Source organism: Physeter macrocephalus, chromosome 13 (assembly GCF_002837175.3).
Source record: "Physeter macrocephalus isolate SW-GA chromosome 13, ASM283717v5, whole genome shotgun sequence".
NCBI lineage: Eukaryota > Metazoa > Chordata > Mammalia > Artiodactyla > Physeteridae > Physeter > Physeter macrocephalus.
The window spans coordinates 21458421-21465958 of NC_041226.1; positions in this window are offsets into that span (position 1 = coordinate 21458421).

Genomic DNA, 7538 nt, shown 5'->3' on the forward strand with positions numbered 1-7538 from the left:
CCTGTGCTCTGCAACGGGAGAGGCCGCGGCAGTGAGAGGCCCGCGTACCCAAAAAAAAAAAACAACTATAATGCCCTTGAAGGCAGCCATCATGGTACAGGAGGAGGGAGAACTGGGCTGGGCCTGAGGAGACACATTCTGATGTTAAAAATAAGAGCCACCCTTTTATGAGCCCCTACTCTGTGCAAGGTCCTGTACTAGGTACTTTATCAGTATTGTACTGAGCCGAGAAGCCTTGGGCCTCTCAACTTTTCTTGGACTTATTGGAAGGAAGGACTCTGAATCTGGGCTTTGGGAAGGAATCAACTCCCATCCCCGCACATCCTGCCCCATGGTGACTGCCCACGTGGCAGGGGCTGCTGACTAGAACAGCTCCACACACATATGCCACCCTCGCTGCGGCTTTCCAACTGGGTGTCAACCCTCACTGCTGGGAGGTGGGAGGAGAGCGAAGTTTGGGAGGGATGGAGCATTAGCAGAGGAGGGTGGTTGGGCTGTAGAAAGCCTGTTCGCTACAGGACACTTGTCTGCCCTTCATCAGCAAGTCAGGAAGGACCTGGCCTCCCGGGCCTGCAGGAAGCAGAGGCCCTGAGTGGTACCACCTGGAACGCTCACTGCAGCTGCATCAACTTGGGCTGGAGAAGGCCCCGGGGAAGCCGTGGTGGGGGGCTGGTGCTTCCCCATGCCTCCCTCTGCGATCTCTGGCCGACGGTGATTCCATAGAGTATCTTCAAATTGTCGCTCATGGGGTGTTGTAGGAAAGGCAGTTTATGGGAGTCAGCTTATCAAGAGTCCAGACTCAGGATGTATGATGGCGGGTATATGAAACTAAAGCACTGCCTCCATGTGCAGGTTATGGTTAAAGAGTGACACCAGTGAGTGACCTCTGAGCGTCCTCTGCCCAGGAGATGTTACATGCTTCTACCTCCTTAGATTCCGAGCAGGAAATGACAATGTCCAGTAAAGGGGGCTTAGAAGGCCCTACTTGCCTATCCCCACCCCCTGCCTTTCGCCGTAGCTGGCGAAAGCAGACTGATTCCACTTGTGGCTGAGAGAACAAAGCAGTGAGCAAGCAGAGCTGGCATCCAGTTTTTCAGAGCAAGGTATTGTATTCCTTGGAGCTATATTGACCAAAACGCTGAGCTTGAAAATAACACTTTTTGAATAAGTGCATAAGCACTTATATCTATGATTAACTCCCAAATAAGGTGCAGACATTTTGTCATAAACAGTATGGGTCACACAGAAACAAATGCCCCAATAACTGAATTATTATGCTTATTATTATATGAATGAAGTCACAGTGTATGTTTCTGAATGGGGAGACTGTATTGTGTGGATATCAGTTTTCTTCAAATTCTAACTGAAATCCAAAATTGTTTGTTTGGTGAGGGGGAGAAGAAATAAAACAAAATAATTTTTAAAATTATAACGATTTTTAAAAATATAATATACAAAACAAAATAATTTTTAAAATGATAATACTTTTCAAAAATATAATAGTTATTATACCTTTGTATAAAAACAAAGGTATAAGAATAAAAAGTATTGAATAAGGGTAGCAATGAGTGGGAACTTGATAAATGAAATATTAAGATGTGGTTTCAGTTAAAACAACTAAAGCAGTATGGTGTTGGCATCACAGAAGCAAATTAATGGAACAGAATAGAAAGTATAAAAAAAGTGGGCCTAACTATGTAAGAATTTAATGTATCACAAAGACAACATTTCATATTGGTTGGGTAAAGATTCAGTAGATAATGAAAGAGAATACAACTTTGCAGCATTCTAGAAAGACTTGAATTTTGGAACCATGCCCCAGTTAATGATTCTAAAGTAATTTCGAGATGGATCAAAGATTAAAATGTAAAATACGTAAAATATAGATCAATATTTATGTAAATTTGGGAATAAGGAAGGACTTGTTAAGCTTAGCAATAAAAAAATAAAAACATAAAAGAATAGATTGATTTGGACCAACATCTCCCCGTTTTCCCAACCCTTTCCTCCCACACCCCCACCATCCCTGGTAAATACCATTCTACTCTCTGCTTCTATGAATTCAAGTTTTTTAGATTCCACATATATGTGAGATCATACAGTATTTTTCTTTCTGTGACCAGCTCATTTCACTTAACATAATGTCCTCCAGGTTCATCCATGATTCTACAACCTAAAATATAAAAATTTTCGCATCCAAAAAAAAAAAAAACCCACTTCATATAAAAATAAAAGGCAGGCAGTAAGCTAAAAAATATTTTCATCATGTAGGACAGAGGGTTAATGTTCTCAATACATATAAGCCTTTATAAATCAATAAACTAAACATACCAATAGAAACATCAGAAAAAGATGTAAATGGAAAGTCAGAAATAATGATAAAATCATGACTATTTAACATGGACCCAAAATGAACTTTATGAGTAGTAAAAGAAAGTAAATGAATCATGTATACTTTTTGTCTAATTGGCAAATGAATATATTAGTTAATTAATTAGCTAAAATCAGTGATGTTGTGGGTTTGAGGAAGAGGACATTTCATAAACTGCTGGTGAAAAGGTAAACTGGTATGAAGGAGCACACTTTCATTCTAAGAATAAAGACTTAAACTTCTGTAGATGTCTATAATTTTTAAGTCAGAAAATTATATTAAAACCAAATAAAAGCAAGTATAACTTCTGGAAAATATTTAGCTTTATAAGTTTTTATTGTTGCTTATAATTGATAAAAACTGAAGACAGTTTATTTAACAAGAGAATATTAGACAAGTAAGTTAGGGCACTTCCATGATGACTTATCAATATTGGATATACTAACATAGAAAAATGTTTATATATATGTTTAGATATATGTTTATATATATGATATATATATATATGATTGAGGGGAGAAAGACCCACAAAATGTCACCATTAGTAGATCCCACAAACGGGGTTACTCTTCGTTGTGGTGCACGGGCTTCTCATTGCAGTGGCTTCTCTTGTTTCAGAGCACTGGCTCTAGGTGCGTGGGCTTCAGTAGTTGTGACTCGCAAGCTCTAGAGCGCAGGCTCAGTAGTTGTGACGCAAGGGCTTTGTTGCTCTGAGGCATGTGGGATATTCCCAGCCCAGGGCTCGAACGCGTGTCCCTGGCAGTGGCAGGCAGATTCTTAACCACTGCGCCAGTAAGGAAGCCCCTATACTGATTGATTTTTGAAGGTTAAACCAGTCCTGCATTCCTGGGATGATTTTTATAGATGGGATCTCAAGGATGACAGTGTATGGCTGAGATGGAATGAGAAGACAATAAAGTATTTTACAACAAAATCTGCATCTCTTATTTAATCAGCATCTTGTCTGTGAGCCTTCTGGCCTCTGGAGACCAGTGATTCCCAGCTTTAGTGAGCCTTCGAACAACCTGGAGAGATAGTAGGTATGAAGATTCCTGGATACCATCCCCAGAGATTCTGATCTCGTAGGTTTGGGGTGGATCTGAGAATCTGCATTTCCAAGAAGCTTACAAATGATGCTAATATAGAATATAATGCAAAAAAAATGTTTTTTAAGCCTACTGGAATAGGGGAGGTTCTTCTATATACAATTGCATGCTTATATGTGCTTATAATTTCTCTGGAGCTGGTAGCATTGTTTGCCTCTGAAAACTGGCTTCGGAAAAAAATTCATATGAGGCAGACTTACTTTTCACTCTCACCTAAATCTTTTTTGAACTGGGTATTATGTGCTACTGTTTTTCATTCAAAAGTAAATAAAACAAATATATATTCCCCCCAATTCCCTATTAAATATAAATGCACATACCTTTTGAACCAGCACTTTCACTTCTAGGGATATATCCCACAGCTATATCTAAGCATGTGCAAATGAGGTTATTCACTGCAACATTTTTTTTTCATAGCAAGAGTTTACAAAAATTTGAAAGTTTATTACTAAAGTGAACTGGTAAACTATATACAGTACTCAGTGGAATAATATGCAATCATAAAAAATAATATAAGCTAATAATATGCTGATGTGAAACTATCTCTGTGACATAATATTAAATGGAAGGGTGCAGAAAGGAGCATGTATTATTTTAATATTTTATAAATAGTAGGAAATATATATATTTATTAGCTTACATGTACATAAAATATCCTGGAAGAATATAAAAGGCTTGATATCATTGGTTGTCTCTGAGAAGGGAAATGAATGACAGGGCACTGGGGTTAAAGAATTTTTAAGATACACTCTTTTGTATCTTTTAAATTTTGAGTTACGTGATTTTAATACCTGGTAAATATTTCTCTAACAATACTTGGTAGATATCTTTCCATGTGAGGCAAAACAAAGCTATCTAAATTTTTAAGTGGCTGAATGATACTACCTTGTTGGATTTACCATATTTAACCAATTCTCCACTGATGAAAACTTAGAATGTTTCTAATTTTTCACTATTGTAAATATCATTGCAGTGAATGTCTTTGGATATATTTTTGCACACATGTACAAGTTTTCTTTTTTAAATTATTTTTAAATTTTTGGCTGTGTTGGGTCTTCGTTGCTGGGCACGGGCTTTCTCTAGTCGCGGTGAGCAGGGCCTACTCTTCGTTGCCGTGCGCGGGCTTCTCCTTGCGGTGGCTTCTCCTGTTGCGGAGCACGGGCTCTAGAGTGCAGGCTCAATAGTTGTGGCACACGCACGGGCTTAGTTGCTCCACGGCATGTGGGATCTTCCCTGACCAGAGCTCGAACCCGTGTCTCCTGCATTGGCAGGTGGATTCTTAACCACTGCGTCGCTAGGGAGGTCCTGTGCAAGTATTTATGAGCAATAACTTCTTAAAGTTATTAGGATAAAAAATACACATATTAAATTTTGATTGTTATAGCTATTTAAATATTTAGTTCATCTTTTTGTTGTTATTTGTAAAAAGTCTCTGATAGCTCTAGATTTTATTTTTGGCTGTGTTGGGTCTTCGTTGCTGGGCACGGGCTTTCTCTAGTCGCGGTGGTGAGCAGGACCTACTCTTCGTTGCCGTGCGCGGGCTTCTCCTTGCGGTGGCTTCTCCTGTTGCGGAGCACGGGCTCTAGAGTGCAGGCTCAATAGTTGTGGCACACGCACGGGCTTAGTTGCTCCACGGCATGTGGGATCTTCCCTGACCAGAGCTCGAACCCGTGTCTCCTGCATTGGCAGGTGGATTCTTAACCACTGCGTCGCTAGGGAGGTCCTGTGCAAGTATTTATGAGCAATAACTTCTTAAAGTTATTAGGATAAAAAATACACATATTAAATTTTGATTGTTATAGCTATTTAAATATTTAGTTCATCTTTTTGTTGTTATTTGTAAAAAGTCTCTGATAGCTCTAGATTTTAGCTGCCCAAAACATTTTTCCTTTCCCCAATTTTCAGTTCCAGAACTCTTCTTCCTTGTAAAGAATCTATTTCATGTGTTTGGGGAGGGGCTAATTTCCCTTTTCCCAGTTACAGAAATGCGCATGTGACTCAGCCAATCAGAGTATTCCATTCATGCACCTAGAATGATTTGTTCATATATGGACATGTGAGAACCATGTTGAACCAGTGAAAATCATCCCTAATATGTTTTACAGTAACAGTGGAGATAGATAGTGCCCTTTTCTCTGAGGTTCCTGACATTCCAATACACGAACCTGGAATCATCAGTGGTCATCCTTGCAACCTAGAAATGAGACAGACTTACAGAAAGGTGTTACTAAGAGGTAGATGATAGATAGATAGATAGATAGATAGATAGATAGATAGATAGGAAAATAGATAATGCCTTGATGACACAGTTTGAACTGAATTTGCTTGCCTGAAGACTCATGTACAAATGACTAGTAATACATTTCCTTTTGTTGCTTCCACTGGTTCTAGTGGGTTTCTGTCATTTACAATCAAGATTCCTGGGTGAATAGTCTAGTTCTCTGTCGGTCGTATGTATTACAGATGTTTTCTCCAGTATGCTGTTTTGTCTTTTGACTTTGTTTGTGGTGGTTTTGGCTGTACAGGAGTTTTTAAAAATTTTACACAGTGAATCTGTTCATCTTTTCTCTTGGGTTTCATTTCCTACTTAAAAAGATCCTTCTCATTCTGATTTTTTATTAAGACCCTATTTATCTCTTTATATTTTCAATTTTGAACTTTAGGAATCTGGAAATTGTGTGTGGTGTGAGGCAGATACATAATCCCATTTTTTAAAGTAGAGTAATACATTATTTCAGTGTGTACATATACCTATCAAAATGATTATCTCTTGTTGATTGGGTGGTGGCATTACAACAGAGATTTTGTTTTCCTCTTAGGTTTAGTTCTGTTTTCAAATATTTCTGTAATGTATGCCTTTAAAAAAAATTTATTTATTTTAGGCTGCATTGGTCTTCGTTGCTGCACGCGAGCTTTCTCTAGTTGCAGCGAGCGGGGGCTACTCTTGTTGCGGAGCACGGGCTCTAGGGCGCGTGGGCTTCAGTAGTTGTGGCGCACGGGCTCAGTAGTTGTGGCTCGCAGGCTCTAGAGCACAGGCTCAGTAGTTGTGGCACACGGGCTTAGTTGCTCCACAGCATGTGGGATCTTCCCGGACCAGGGCTCGAACCCGTGCCCCCTGCATTGGCAGGCGGATTCTTAACCACTGCGCCACCAGGGAAGCCCCTCTATAATGTACGTCTTACTTTCATATTTAAAAAACACACTGTAAGTTATTTTTTTAAAGATCTATAAGAGATCACTTAGATTCTAGGTTTGTACTAACCATGAAGAAATAGCGAGATTGAGCTCTAAGTATGTTTCATGTTTGTCCAAATGTCTAGGTATATTTGTTTCTCTGCAGTGTCTCTAAGATATTGTAATTTCCCATGAACCCTATTCTTCCCTGTTTATTCTTATTTCAGTATGACACCACCCAGTTACTCAAACCAAGAAACAACATTTTTTTAATAAAAAATGAATATACTTTTCCTCCAAGAAATATTTCAGGGACAAGTGTAAGCATTAGTAGGCTATATGCCACTAGTATTTAGTGAATTAGGATTTATTTTTTTAAATCTTGTTTCACAATTATGGGTATATTACATTTTTAATGAATTTATTATCATGCTATAAATATCCCCTTCTGGATTACATGTGTGATATGGTAGTTACTTCTTCTACATTAATAATTTTATTCTTTTGCTGGAGAATACCTTGTATACTTCTCAGGCAAGGTTTTCCTGTTTCTGCTTAAAATTGAATTAATTCTCAAGAAGAATACAGGCATCCCAATTTATTGAATTCATTAGTCAGAAAAATTACTTTGCCTGGCCTATTTTTTTTATTTAAATGATATTACTACATGACATGCACAAACTGACATAAAATGTATTTTCTGACATTCCCTAATGATACGATAGTTGTATAAATGTAAATCGTTTCATTTCATCAGGTTTCATTAGCAGTGACATTTTAGATTTAAGTTAACTGCACATAAAATATATGCCATATATGAAACAATTCTGTGCCTTTATAAGATTGTTTGTTATCTCAAAATGCTCTTTTTTTTTTTTTTTTTTTTT